The 14,001-nt window shown below is 51.8% G+C and overlaps 1 long non-coding RNA gene across 1 annotated transcript; it reads right to left on the reverse strand.

Moving 5' to 3' along the window:
- Positions 1-467: 467 nt before the first annotated feature.
- Positions 468-13,721, reverse strand: LOC142870871 (uncharacterized). The gene is made up of 3 exons (XR_012919197.1): positions 13,357-13,721; positions 12,635-12,905; positions 468-548 (listed from the first exon to the last, which is right to left on the reverse strand). It is a non-coding gene; the product is annotated as an uncharacterized LOC142870871 (long non-coding RNA).
- Between the last annotated feature and the right edge of the window lie 280 nt (positions 13,722-14,001).

Consider the following 14,001-nt stretch of genomic DNA (forward strand, 5'->3'; position numbering starts at 1 on the left):
CCCGTGTTAGAGCGAGGGCCAGGTGAGCGGACAGGTGCAGAGAGCTTGGCCAGTGCCTGGTAAACGGTGAAAGATGCACAGGCGCTCACTGTCACTGGTGCTGTTGCCATGAACCAAAGAGGGGGAAGAAAAGAACCATGGAAGATCATCTCGTGAGGGGTACAGAGAAGAGTTGTTTTCCAAAGATAAAGGACGCAAAATAGCATGAACGGCGAGCGCCAGGGAGGTAGGTGGGAGCCTCCACAAGGGGCCGCCGGGCAGCTAAGAGCTAGCGTGAGCCGGACAGAGGGGCTTTGGGGAGAGGAGGAACTGGATTACAAAGATCCCAGAAGGACCTAGAACCTAACCTAGCGTATGAAGAGCTCAGCCTTTAAATTGTATGCAGAGAGCAGTTTTAACATTTTCTGAACAAAGCAGGGACGAAAACAAACAAACAAAAAAAAGCGTCTTAAGAAAATTTAGTTTAATTTTGACACAGCTAAATCAAGGGCAGGGTACAGAATCCTGAAAGCAAAGAGACCATTAAAGAGAGGTTTTCAACATCCAGGCTGGAGGGGACATGGGTAGCCGGGTTGGGGCTTTAATCTGGTGAAGATAAAACCACCCCTACTTTCTCTCCCACACTCATCTTCAAACTAAGAACTCCAGGGGTTAGAGGAAAACAAAGATTAAGAAAAGTTTGATAATGTAATTCTTTTTTAAAAAAATAATAATAATAATAAAAATAAAGGAAAAAGAAAAAGAAGTCTGTCAAAGCTCTTCCGCCCACCAGGGGGCGCGCGCGGTCGCGGGAGCAGAGCCTGCCCGGCCGGGTGTTGGGGACGCCCAGTCACGTTTGACGGCAGTCGGGGTCAGGTACAAAGAGGAGACAGCCTCTGGCAGTCGCCTGTGCTCTGTGACATGCAGACAACCTTAAGATCACGGAAGGCATTGAGCTTTCATCAAACCTAAGCACGTTCAGACTCAGCAGTAGCAATTCAGGGTTGGGACTTTATTTTGTTTTTTAGAGTGGAGTGACAGGGTGCAGGTGAAGCCGGACCGCCCTGTCGTCCTAAAACTGGGGGATCGGACGCTTTCCATCCAGCGAGTGGTTTATTCCCCTTGTTACACAAGGCAGGGCCCCACCTCCGCTTCCCGGCATGACTCGCCCGCTAGGAGGAGGCCAGGTGACCCGAGATTAAAAATAGGATGTTGCAGCAGAGTCCTGGGACCCGGCTGGCAAATGACACAGGAACCTTGGCAGCGCCTGGACGCGGGCCGAGCAGCCGTCCTCGCCCTCGGCCACCCCAGGGCAGGGACGGGAGTGAGGCTCGCAGGACTCCTGCCAGGAAAAGGCTGGGAGGCCGGGGGGGAAGGGTGGGGAAATGGTTTTCCTGTGAGTCAAGGGACAACAGCTGTCACCGAGAAGGGGAGAAGAGGTGGAGAACTGGATCCAACCTTTCACTCGAGCAGCAGCGGCAGCTGAGTCAAAACAAGCAGTCAGAAACATGAGGCCTTAAAAAATACAGTAGTTCGGGCGACATCAAAGCGGTGATTAGCACAGCTTCCTGGCAGTCCCTTTCTGTGTGTTCATGGCACGTCACACGTTTTCATGCTATCTCATGAGGTGTTTCTGCCGCCGCAGTTCCATAGTTGGGTGGCAAAGTGCCTGAGAAGTGCCACGATTATTGGGCAACTCAGCCCCAGCTGTACTTGAAGCCAATGGCAACCGCAGTGATAAGCTCCCAGAAAAGAGAAGCAAAAGAGAAAGTGCTGCGAACGCGTCCTCCCGCAGCTCGCAGGAGCCTCCCCTCCCTCGGAAAGAGGGGTGCCCTGCCCCGGACGAGGAAGGCGGCCGCACACACGCTCGCAGGCCCCATCTCCCACGGCTGTCGGCGGAGGAGAGGGCTCAATTTGAAGCTCCTCCCTGAGAGCCTTCTTCGCTTGTGCTGCACGGAGCCCACCGGTTTGCCAGTGGGGATTATTCATAAAGTCTGGAGTTCACCGCCCGTCCCCCGAACTGGCTTCACTTTAAATATATGTGGGTCCCTGTCAACATCAGAGATGGGAGTCGAAAGAAACAGAAAAGTCACTGGCACATGCTGCATTCTTCCCGGCGAGCTTCCTTGTTTTAAAGAAGGCAAAGGGGAACGGCAAGGCAAGGCCTTCCGGAAACAACTGGAACACCCCGTCTCGTAAGCACCGGACAAGGTGCGCTTCCCCTTCAGACAAATCGAGAAGCAATGTCCTCCAAGGCTGACTTCTCTTTACATTAATCTCCCTGAAAATGAGAGGCTGGCATGTTCGCCTCACGGGAAAGTGTGTGGCCTCAGCATTCAGAGATGAAGCGGGTGGGACCAACCCAGGAAGAGCGGTGGGGTCGGCACAGGCGAGGGAACGCGCGGCCGTCACCGGGGCCCTGGACCGAGGGACTCAGGAAGGCTGCGGGAGCTTCTGCACTCTGCCCCTGGGGCTGCGGGCTCCGAGAGGCTGGCTTCAGGTGGGCGAGCTGAATATGCAGCTTGCCATCGCCAGCACCCAGTTCAGCGTCACACTTTCTACTTAAGGCATTGACTCCCCATCCCTCCGCCATCATATTTAATTTTTTACACAGCGTTGGAGATTGGCAAGCTTCAGAAACCATCACTGAGTGCTTTTCCCACCCAACTATTCATAGCCGGGTTTCCTTACTTTCAGATCTGAGACCACCGCCCGGTAGACCCGTCCCTGGGTCTGGGGATCTTTAGGACCCACAAAAGTTTCCAAGACCACGGCCAACATTCTCGGGTGGACACCTGTCCCCTAGGAACTGGGCCTGAGCCTGAAAGGCATCTCACGCGGGCCGCTTAAAAGCCATCCTAAGATAACTTGGGTCAGAATTTAATCAGCAGTCCACAAATAAAGCACGTCCCATGACACCACTCTGAAGACACCCGACTCTCTGAGGCCTCTGGTTTCCAGCCGTTGCATCAGCCACAAACGCACCCTGTGATGTGGCGTGTGGCGAGGAAGGTCCCTGCCAGATCGTGCCCCCTTTTCCCTAAATTTCTAAAATCAAACTAGTTTGACTTCGGCGACATCTTGAAGCAGGAGTGTGCCGGAGCGAAGGCTCCCAGAGGTGCACAAGTGTTGGGTGCTCTCTTAACTCCAATAACGACGGCTCATACTTACCGAATGTCAGGTGCCCGTCTAGGCAGCTCCAGGTGTAATCTCGGAGGATTCTCACAGGAACTCTCAGGCAGGTGCGCTTTGCGGATGAGGAACAGATGTTCGGCGACTTGCTGAAGCCCACGGGGCGAGCAGACCGCAGCGCCAGGCCCAGACCAACCGGGCGGACGGCAGCTCAAACCCTGACCCGCCCAGTGTGCTCCCAGCCCACCTAACTTAAGGAAGATTCCCGAAGTCAGGTCTCAAGAGTGTGAGAACATCCCTGTTTCTTTGATTAAAGATAAATAAACGAATGAAAAAAATTCAAGAGAAAAAAAGTAAAATTAAGAACTCCCTAATTTTCAGCAAAAAAAAAAAAAATAAGGTAGCTCAGAAACCCCAATATTCTTTGCTCAGCGTTGGGACTGATGCTGTTGTTTTAGTTCACTTCACCGGCGGTGGTGGTAGTGTTTCTTGTGGCTGTTTGAGGACGATGTGGATTGAAATTTGTTGCGACAGGGTTTGGAGCATCAAGGTAAGATTAACCCCGAATGCCAAAGACCAGAGGTGGGGAGGCCTCGAGTGCTGGCGCCAGCCCTGGTACAAGAGATGTCCTTTCCCTGAGACATCCAGACACCTGGGTCAAGCCAGAACCGAGACTGCAGTCCCCACAGCCAGGGACCGGGGGGCCAGGTCCCCGGCAGGGACTGGACTTGAAGGCAGAGGAGAGCAAGACCCTGGCGGGCTGCGTCTTTGGGACAGAAGACGACGCTGGTGCCTAACAGGCCATCCCCAGGGCCGCCGGGACCCGAGGAGACTGCAGGAAAGAGGTTTGTCCTCAGGCACACCGGGGAGTTAGGAAGCAAGATTCTGGGTGGGGTCCCACGGCCACTAGGGGGAGCCAGGGGCGTGGGCAGCCATGGGTTCTCAGGGCCACGGCCTGCGAGGAGGAAATGAACCGCTGCCCCAGTGGCGGTCACACTGTTGGCACATTCACACCCAGCACGGCCGGGCCACCTCCACGTCCTCTTTAGACCTGGTCGAGAGAGAGGCGCCCTCGGGGGCTCCGGCTCCTTCCTGACCTGCGGCCGCAGGGCAGGGCAGCCACACAGAGCCACACCTGGCCACGCTCCGAGCCGCACCCCCAGCTGGCTGCCAGGCCCCCAGGACCCTGCTCACGAAGGCGGAGGTGCCTTTAGGGAACAGACCAAGGCAGTGGTCACAGAGCAGTGAGTGACTTTGCGCTCAATAATGCATCCACCACTGGGCCGCTTGCAAATGACAAATTCTGAATTTCTGGGCTTCTCCAGGCAAGAGCAGGCAGCACTCAATACAGACGGCCTTTTAATCACACGCGTCCGCATTTGCAGTGCCTCTGGTCGGAGCTGCAGGCAGGAGTCACCAGGCCACAGAACGTTGGCCCGTTAGCCCGGGAAGTGCAGCAACTGGGCCCCTGTCCCCCTCGCACCTGTGAGAGGAGAGAGTGCTGGCGTGATTTCGGAAGCTTTAATTATGCACTATAGCCGTCTCTCCTAAAGCTGCATGTAAACTCAAAACCATATTGACAGTATCGACTCACTACGGCCCCAAATGAGTTACTCTGCTGCTTCCCGGCGTGACAGAGCCCTCCCTCCCCCACCTGAGAAAGACACCAATACTTTGTGTCCTTGACAGACAGCATCCATTGCCAGAGCCGGCAGATCCTCCCCTCCCAGAGTGAAAGGAGCAAGAGAGCTGGAGCCCCAGATAGTAACCTTGGGCGGGGAGAATCCTGCTCCTTCTTGGGATTTTCATAAGGACCCTCCCATGCCACTTGGGATGCAAAAAAAAATCCATGACCAGTCCTGTTGTAATAGGCATCCCTGGCACGCACAGATTAGACGAGGCACACAACAGAAAAACAAGCCGCTTGTCCATCCCTTCCCCTCCCTCTGTAGGAATTTGGCTTGAGATGAAGGTTTGATCTTTTAGCAATAACATTCTCTGAGTCCAACTGAGCGCAGCAAAGGGAAATAAACACGTCTGCTTCTGAGCTGGGTTTTGCCGTGGGTTGACACGGCCCCTGACAGAGGATTAACCTCTTGCTGCCTCAGGCCCTACTCTGCAAAAGAAGACCCACGTTTGCAGCCCAAACAACTTCAACACACAGTACGTAGCGGCCGCAGAGCGTAGTGCGATGATGTGACCGTTTTCCCAAGGTTACACTCTTTCACAATTGGAGCTATTTCGGTCCCGAGCATGCTTGTAACCTTCCCAGGTCCATGGAAATCAAGTATCCTTTAGAGAGGAGAAAGACTGACGTGGGCACAGAAGAAACCCATCTCAAAGACCACCCCCGAGGGTGCCTTAGCAAGCCTAAGGAGGCGGATATTCTGAGTTGTCCTTCAGGAAAAGTCCCGGTTTCTGGCTTTGGGCTAATAATGTACCTGTGCCTGGCCCAATAGCTAAATTACCATCTTCATCCCACTCAGAGTCACTTTTGACTCCAGTTGCCTGTGACTCCATTTTTTCCCCAGCAGAAATAGTTTGGGATTGAGTTTCCCCCAAACTGCCTGCGAACTACATGCTACCCTAAACGTGACTGAGAAGGGAGGGAAGGAAGAACTATTCACCTGCTGAATGACATCTCCCCCCTTCACTGTTGGAGAAGGTCTGGCTAAAACTCCCCAGGACAGGGGCTCTTAACTAGGGTTGAAACAAAACAGATTCCTAACCATTTGTCCTAGGGGAATCAATGCCTGAAGAGAGAAATTTCTAGAATTCCTATGAAATCCACAAACTCCAGAAATAACCCGTATTTACCTAGAATCAAGAGTCTCTTTCCAGTTGGAAGAAAACTTACTGGATATTAGGTGGGATAAAGGGAGCCGCTGTAAAAAGTAAGGAAATCCCCGGAACTCACCGGCTTCCTGCTGGCGTATGTAGCAGTCAGCGCATGTGCTCTTGGCCTGTGGGCAACGTCCAAGGCCTGAGCCTCCCTCCCTCCTGTGACTGCACCCTCCACGGAGGGCCTCAAGTCCTCAGCATCCAACCGCAGACAGGGGGAGCAAGGGTGACCGTGACCCACTGGCTCCCTAACCACCGTGGCACAGAAACGACATCATATTCTAATGGTCAGAACAGGTGACAAGCCCCCCACTGTGTGCCATTCTCCCAGTGACAACGTTTGACCGGGGTCAGGAAAGGCTGGATTTCTGTGGACGAACAGCAACCCCTGCCCTGTGGCCGGCTGGTATCGGGACAGGTCCCATGCACTGAGGCCTTCCGTGGCATACCTGGCGATGGCATCAGCCCCTGACGTTGGAGCCCTATTTGGACTTTGGAACCTATTTCCTTTATTGAACAGATCTGGCTAATTGCAAGAAGTTCCTATGTTAGGCTATAACATGTCATCATGCCACTTCTACCAGTCGATCTTAGTCCTGCCCTTCTACAACCATACGAAGTCCACTTCAGCTTCCCCTTAGCAGGCCTCTGGAGGTGGCGGATCCACCGGGTCTCCCATTGAGTGGTTAATTTTCTAAGCAGCCCCAGCTCCTTATTGATTTTCATCCCACCTATTGTACTGCGGGGACACTCACGTGACTACTCTGGGCCTTCTGGAAATGTTTAGCTAAGAGTGAAAACAGTTCACCAGGTGAGCATAATCAAGTATGAGTGGAACTTTGGGAGAGAGACCCAGCACTCCTTGTTCTGAAAGCTGCTCGTATGGAAACCGTTCTCTGGGTCCCCTTCCTACCTTCCCCCCAGCTGCCTGGCCGGAAGGAGAATGGTGGTGGCCCTGGACTCCTAGGTACGTGGCTTCAGGGACAGGAACCTGGCTGCTTCTCAGCCTCCCGTCCACAGTGCGCGGGCACGAGAGACAGCTCAGCGTGGGCGCTCGCTTCAGATCAATGCTTTTTAAAGCTAAAAAAGAAAAAATATATATATGGCTGTAGTAAAACAATGGTAAAGAAAGCTCAAGATAATGGGGCCTTTGATGTGGGCCTCACATCACACGAGCCGCGCCTTAGTCCTGGAGGTAAGCATAAATTAGACGCAGGATCTTTTTATTTTTTAAAAAAATTAATAAAGTTTAGATTAAATATTAAAGAGAGAAGCTATAGTCCATTCCTCCTGGATGAAGGCTGATAAAAATTAGGTTTGTTACTCTTCCTCCCTGGAGACTGGCGTGGGTAAAGGAATCTCCATAAAAATATTTCCAAATTTTTAAAAAATATATTTTAAAATTAATTTTTATAAGTAGAAAGTGCATTGGGTATAAGAATATTTCACGCTGATTTCACTGCTTTGTAAAAATGATCCAGAAAAGCAATTTGTCTCTATTATATTTTATTTTGCTCTATTTTGATGGGAGAAAGGAAGGGTGGAATTGCGAGCAACCTTTTAATACAGTTTGGAAACTTAATATGGAAAGGGTACTAATATTGTAATTACTAGTTGTCTTTTATCAGCCACTGTTCTCTTTGTCGCTTCTGCTATTTAAAGTTACTGTTCACATACTGTGGCTAATTCCCTTTGTTAAATTTCACAGTGAATGCAGCTTCCTGAATATTTGTTATTGCAGTCCTATGGATGCAGGCTGCTCAGATAAAGGAAAAACCGGGTGCATCCATCTGTGGGCAAATTAAAAATGAGTTTAACCCCCTGGTTTCCACGGCTCTCTCCCCTTAGGCAAAACATGTGGTGTGCTTCTGGCTGACCAGACATAAAATTGTGGTAACATATATGTTTTGTGTGTAATGGCATTTGGTAGAACATCAAAAGCAACTGCTCTGCTATGACCTGCTGTTAACACAAAGGACCACCTGGGGAGAAGGTGAAGGGGCCGCAGCCGGAGCAAAGAATTATGGAGCTGGGAGAACAACAGAAAAACAGTGAAAGTCTTTTGAGATGAGCAGGGGAAAAAAAAAAAATCTATTTTCACTACTTAAGGTCTATTCCCTAACGAATTATCAGTTTATTTGCAACTGGATTGGAGTTTTTGAATCACAGCTATACCAGCTCCTTATAGAGAGAGTCAAGAAGGGAGGAAAGTAGGCAAAAAAAAAATTTCTGGAAAGAATTTTTCTCCATTTGTCCACTTTCTGCAGCACTGTCGCTAACAGGAGTCTGTCCTTAGAAGACACGGTGCACATTTAGTCTCCTCTTACTTTTGTCTCCCACCGGCATTTTCAGAGACAGTCAGGGTGGGGAAGAGAGACAATAATTGATGCTTTCTTTCTGCCCCTGTCAATCTAATTTTGAAAAGAGAGGAAAAGGAAAGGTTCACCACGCGCAGGAATGGGTTTTGTGTTGTCGCTGGGATCATGACATTTATTTACTCATTCAACAAATATTTACCGGACGTGCCAGGCTCTATTCTAGGCCCTGGGGTGGGAAGTCAGGGCAGGTCCCAGCGCCCCACTGCCATCAGCAAGACACAGAAGCAGGGCTGGGAGGAGAGGAAGCAGGGCGGTGGGAGGCAGGCCAGAGCTCTCTCCGTGACTGGGCGGGGAGGCCCTCGGGAACCTCTGGGCAGGTGACCTTGGATCTGAGGCCCCACTGATGTGAGGGACCCACCCTGTGACCACCTGGAGAATCCCTGCTCTGGGCCCAGGGAAGGGGAAGGCAGTCTGGAGCCAGGAGAGAGGAAGCCCATGTGCAGCCGCAGGGCACAGGCAGGTGGGATGTCACCTGTCCCGTACCCGCTCTCATTCCCCCTCTCTGGGGTTGCACCTGAGTGCGGGCCCCCTCACCGCCCACAGGACCACGTCAATGGCCCGGGACGGGGTGGAGTTGCCGCCAGCCCTGGGCTTCATGCAAAGTGCAGGGCCGAGTCAGCACAGGGCTGGCTTCCTCCACCTACTCCTTTGTTTTAAGAATACGGTTGATTTCAAACGTCCTCGAAAACGTGGAGAAGAGTATCTCGGATCTCCCACAGGCATGGCCAGCCCAGCAGTCTTCCGCTGGAGGCCCTCCTGGCTTCCCCCAGGCCCCACTCGGGCCACACCACCCGCCCGGATTTAATGCAAACTCTGGGTGTCGTCCGGCTCCCCCGTAGATATCCACCGTGTGGCCCATCTGAGCATTGGAGAATAATTTCTTAAGAGCAGCAGATTAACATGCTCAAATGTTGTTTACGTGTCTACAAGTTGAATGTGTGCATAATTTTTATTTTATTCAAATCAGGATCCAAATAAGGTTTCCATATTGTAACGGGTGGAGATTTTCTTGTCTCTTTTAATCTGTAGATTTCTTCTCATTGGAGGGCTTAAAATAAGGGAATATCATGATTTGTCACATTTTTCAGAAGACCACTCTAGTTCTGTGTGGAGACCGGATAGGAGGGCGAGAGGGGAGAGGATGGGGACGGCGGGTGGGGGTTGCGGGGGGTTGGAGGGGTCAGGTGGTCTGCACTCAGGTGGAGCCAAGGGCAGGTGAGGGATCTGCATGGACTAAGCAGGACTTAGGTGTCAACCATTGCTGGCTCAGCTTGTGTTTTAGACTTGGCATCTGAATTTGAAGATTATCAATGTGTGTATGTATAAATGGTAAGTGCATACATGTGAATCAACCTGTAAAATTAGCACACACATAGACACGTAGGCATGTTAGAGATGTAAAGGCACGTGCAGCAGGCTTAGATAGTAACAGAGGAAGCTAGTAAAAGAAAGTCTCAAAAGTCGCAGAAATAATGTCCTTTTGTCATATGACCCCCACACTCTCTAAAATAAGGTTAAATCAAGTCACCCCATTTCGATTTCCTCTCTAAATGGGCGACTTCACTTGAGATTTTCACCAATTACTTTAAAGCTACAGTGCAAGCTAGCAGACACTAGTTATTTATTCCAGAGAGTCAGTAAAGCCTGTGTGTTTAAAATTAAGTTTTTCTGCTCAAGAAGACCTAGGAGATTACCTGGGCATGAACAAATTGCTGGTTCCCAGCAATTTTCCCCGTGTGGGCCCCATGTGGGCCCCGAGGCTGCAGGCAGGCCGGCTTTCCCGGCATTTCTGGGCGAGCACGGCACTGCCCTCGGCCAGCCTGCCCGGCCAGGCCACCATGGGCCTGTTCCCAGTCCGTCTTGTGTTCCTTCTGCCCAAGGGCCGCTTTCGTTTCATGCTCAGGGGCCGTCTGCAGGGAACGTTCTGGGGCATCCGGACCCGCGTTCACAGCCCGGGCTCACGCACGCACCCCACCCGGTTCCTAGGTTGGGCTCCCACAGGTCACCCAGGTGAGCCTCGGGTCGCCTTCTCACGTCCGGTGTGGTTCAGAGCTTTGTAAACCGGGAGGGGGGAGAGTGAGAGGGAAAGAGGGGGAACGAAAGGAAAATAACAGGGCAATGTCGAAACCCGCGTGCATCGAGATCATTGCTCAGCATTGAATGTCAACCGAGTCTGAGGGGCTTTTGAGCACACGGATACACAGCCAGCAAGTGGGTATTTTTATTCTATATGTGCACATTGTTCTCCACGCTCCTCGCCGACGTCAGCGCTCCGGGTTCACGCCGGCTGTCCTTGTTCCCGGCGTTTTCAAGGGTGTGAGCTCAGCTGATGGTAAGGGTTTGTGACTGCCGCACAACGTCCCCCGTCTGCAGCGGGACTGTGCAGCTCACAGCTCCATCTTCAAGTGAGCTGGACTTAGGATTAGTGTCAATGTCACAGGCGCTAGACAAACAAAGCGTCACTCCCTGTCCTAAGCTGTTTGCCTTGCTTTTCGTGCATTTAAGGAGCCCTGAGCCTCTGTCCACACAGCACCAAACATCTACCCGTAGATCAGGGGCCAAAAATGCAACTGAAAACCCCGATGCTTGTGTCGGAAGGAAAAAGTCCGAAGTTTCTTATAGTTGGATAAGTACATACAGAGAAAAACTTTGACCTCAATTCTACCCAAATGGTATCCTTGTTCTACATGGAAGGTGCTAAAAATATGCTGAGTTGAATCAAACCGTTATTGACAGGGTCCAGTGTGCTCCCCGGCGTGCTGTGCAGATCAATAACTCAACAGAGATCCTGTTCTCCACGGCTTTCCCTGCAGAGTTGCCTCAAATAGCGTGACCCTTTCCGTCCTCAGGATGAATCTTTTCCACTCTTAAAGCGTCACCATTTCCTTTAGCAAAGCAGGGTGATTTACAATCGCTATTCCCGACGGAGGGTGTTTCGTGGCATGCAGCCACTGAGCTAAGCTTTTAATGACGCCCTTCACTTCATCCCTTCCACGGCCATCAGGACCTCGCCATCAAATGCGCCATTCGAGATTCATAAAGTTTAAATAACTTGTCCGAAGTTACTCAGCCGAATTTCTGAGGCATGACTCACACACAGCCTATATTCTTACATCATACTGCCTCTGGAAAAGCCGGACTCACTGTGGTCCAGGTAGTCTTCATTCTGTGTTCTGGCCATGAGAGCTGTGTGTGCTTGGAATCCCAGAGTGCCCCCCCACCCCTGTGTGTGTGTGAGTGTGTGTGTGAGTGTGTGTGTGAGTGTGTGTGAACCTGTGTGTGAGTGTTGTGTGTGAGTGTGTGTGTGAGTGTGTGTGAGTGTGTGTGTGAGTGTCTGTGAGTGTGCGTATGTGAGTGTGTGAGTGTTGTGTGTGTGAGTGTGTGTGAGTGTGTGTGAATGTGTGCATGTGTGTGACTGTGTGTGCATGAGTGTGTGTGAATGTGTGTGTGAGTGTGTGTGCATGTGTGTGAGTGTGTGTGCGTGTGTGTGAGTGTGAGTGTGTGCGTGTGTGTGAGTGTGTGTGTGAGTGTGTGTGCGTGTGTGAGTGTGTGTGAGTGTGTGTGTGTGTGTGTGTGTGTGCCAGGCAACTACTGTCGGGTGGGGCTCATTCCCTGTGTTCGGTTTCCAGCTGCTACTGGCAAGAGCACCCCCTCACTCTGGAGGGGAGCAGAGGCCCTGAAAGAGCGCGGGGCCGGTTCCTTCGCAGCGCTTCCTGCCGTCGAGGGAGCAGGAAGCGTGCGGCAGTCCTGAGGAAGCCTGCCAGAAAGAGATTCCTAGCATTGAAAGGTAGAACCCTCCGGCCCAGCACGGAGCCCAAAGCTGAGCTTAGAAGTTGACAGGAAACAAACGCCTAAACTTCTAAGTTTCCCTTTCCTGCAATTCTGTCAGCAGAGACTCTTTGCAAACACGTGCACGGCTGGATTCTAGAGGAGCCTGTGCTGGTTAGTGCTGCGGGACCATCCTCACCACAAAAGGGCGAAAGGCCAGCGTGGGGCGGGCCCAGGGCGCCCTGCAGACGGGGTTAAGAGCGAGTCCGCTGGATTTGGTTAGAGCAAGAAAGAGAGGCAGAACAGAACAATACAGGGCATCATACAAATAAAGTGGAAAATGAAAATGTATCAAGGACACGAAACAGGAAAATATCTATACAACAACACAACTCGGCCTGCAGGGACTTGCTTCGGTGAGCGAGCCATGAGCTTCAGTTATTTGCAGATCTGCCTGGTGAACTTGTGGCCAACGAGGACCGGATTGGAGAGCACCCTTGCCCCCCCCACACAGGGTTTCCTCGTCTGCAACATACCTGGATAATTCAGAGTAGACCAGACCATGCCACAGCAAGCTGGCCATGTGCTAGTTTGGGCAGCGAGCCCTTCCTCCTGTACATCCACCTCCTTTGTCCGTGCCTGTTCACGTATCCGTCACGCAGCAAGTATTTACGGACCGCCCGCTTTATGTCGGGCGGGCACTGTGGTCGGTGAGGCTGCCGTCGGCAGCTGGTGGATAAAACACATGGCTCCTGCTCTCCTGTAGCTTACCATCCAGCAGACAGATTTAGGCTCTCTTTGTACCATCTGAAACAGAAAAAAGAAAATAGCAACAGCAATAGCAACACATTCGCCTCTGGTGACTACGATGCTGCGACTGTATTTCTCAGGCACGCTTCTCCAAAGCGCCATCTACGCTCAAGGCATCCGGCTATGGCAGCGTCCCTTCCCACATCCCTGAGCCCCGACCTGCAGGCTCTGCCTCCGTGGCAAGGTCACCGATGACAGCCGAGGCCTTCAAGAAGGGATCCTCACTGGCTGGGTGGTCGCCCACTCCTTTATTCCTCGGTGCGTTCTTCCTGGTCTTCCTGAACACCGCGCTCTCCTGTTTCCCTCCTACCTTTTTCACTCCACCTTCCGCCACAAGGTTTTCTTTCCCCATCCATTTATTACTTTGAGGGGGGGTGCTTTTTAAAAACTTTTTGGGAGAGTTTCATCTGAGCCTTTCCCTTTCTCATTTTTGGAGACACATACATACTTTTGGCTTTAATTGCTCTTTACATGCTCATAGCTGCTGCTTTTGTGTGCAGAGCTTCAGCCCGGTGTCTGTAAACGGCCACGAGAATTGTCCACCGGAGATCCCAGCAGCATCTCCCCCTCAGCAGGCTCAAAACCAGGCTGTGACCTCCCCTGCCTTGGGGTGTCCACCTCCGTGCATGGCATTGTCACCTGCCTGTTTATCTCAGGGTGAGCCAGAGTCACCCTCAAGCCTTCTCCCCACCACCCACTCCTACGTCCAACAAACTATCAAACACCGTCTTTGCTTCTCCTTGAATATCTCTAAAATCTGCCACTGTTTCTTAGCCTGCAATGGAGAAGTGCCTGGTACTTAATAGGCACAGCGTAAATGTCTGTTGAGTAATCTTATTTGGTAAATGGGTGGACACATGACTAAGTCCGGGCCCTGACATGTCATGAACCCCAGCTCAATGCACAATGGAGTCACACTGTCCTGCGCCCTGAAGCCATGGCCAAGGGACAAGTTCCGTCTCCCCGGGGCTTGCACAACTGACAATGCCAGTTTCGGAACAGAGGGGACTCTATTTCCTCATGGGCTGCAACTCCACTCAGGCTCTGGATGCATCCTAACTACTGGATGATCACAATTTAGCAAATATTTTGA

This window comes from Microcebus murinus, chromosome 5, assembly GCF_040939455.1.
Source record: "Microcebus murinus isolate Inina chromosome 5, M.murinus_Inina_mat1.0, whole genome shotgun sequence".
NCBI classification, from domain to species: domain Eukaryota; kingdom Metazoa; phylum Chordata; class Mammalia; order Primates; family Cheirogaleidae; genus Microcebus; species Microcebus murinus.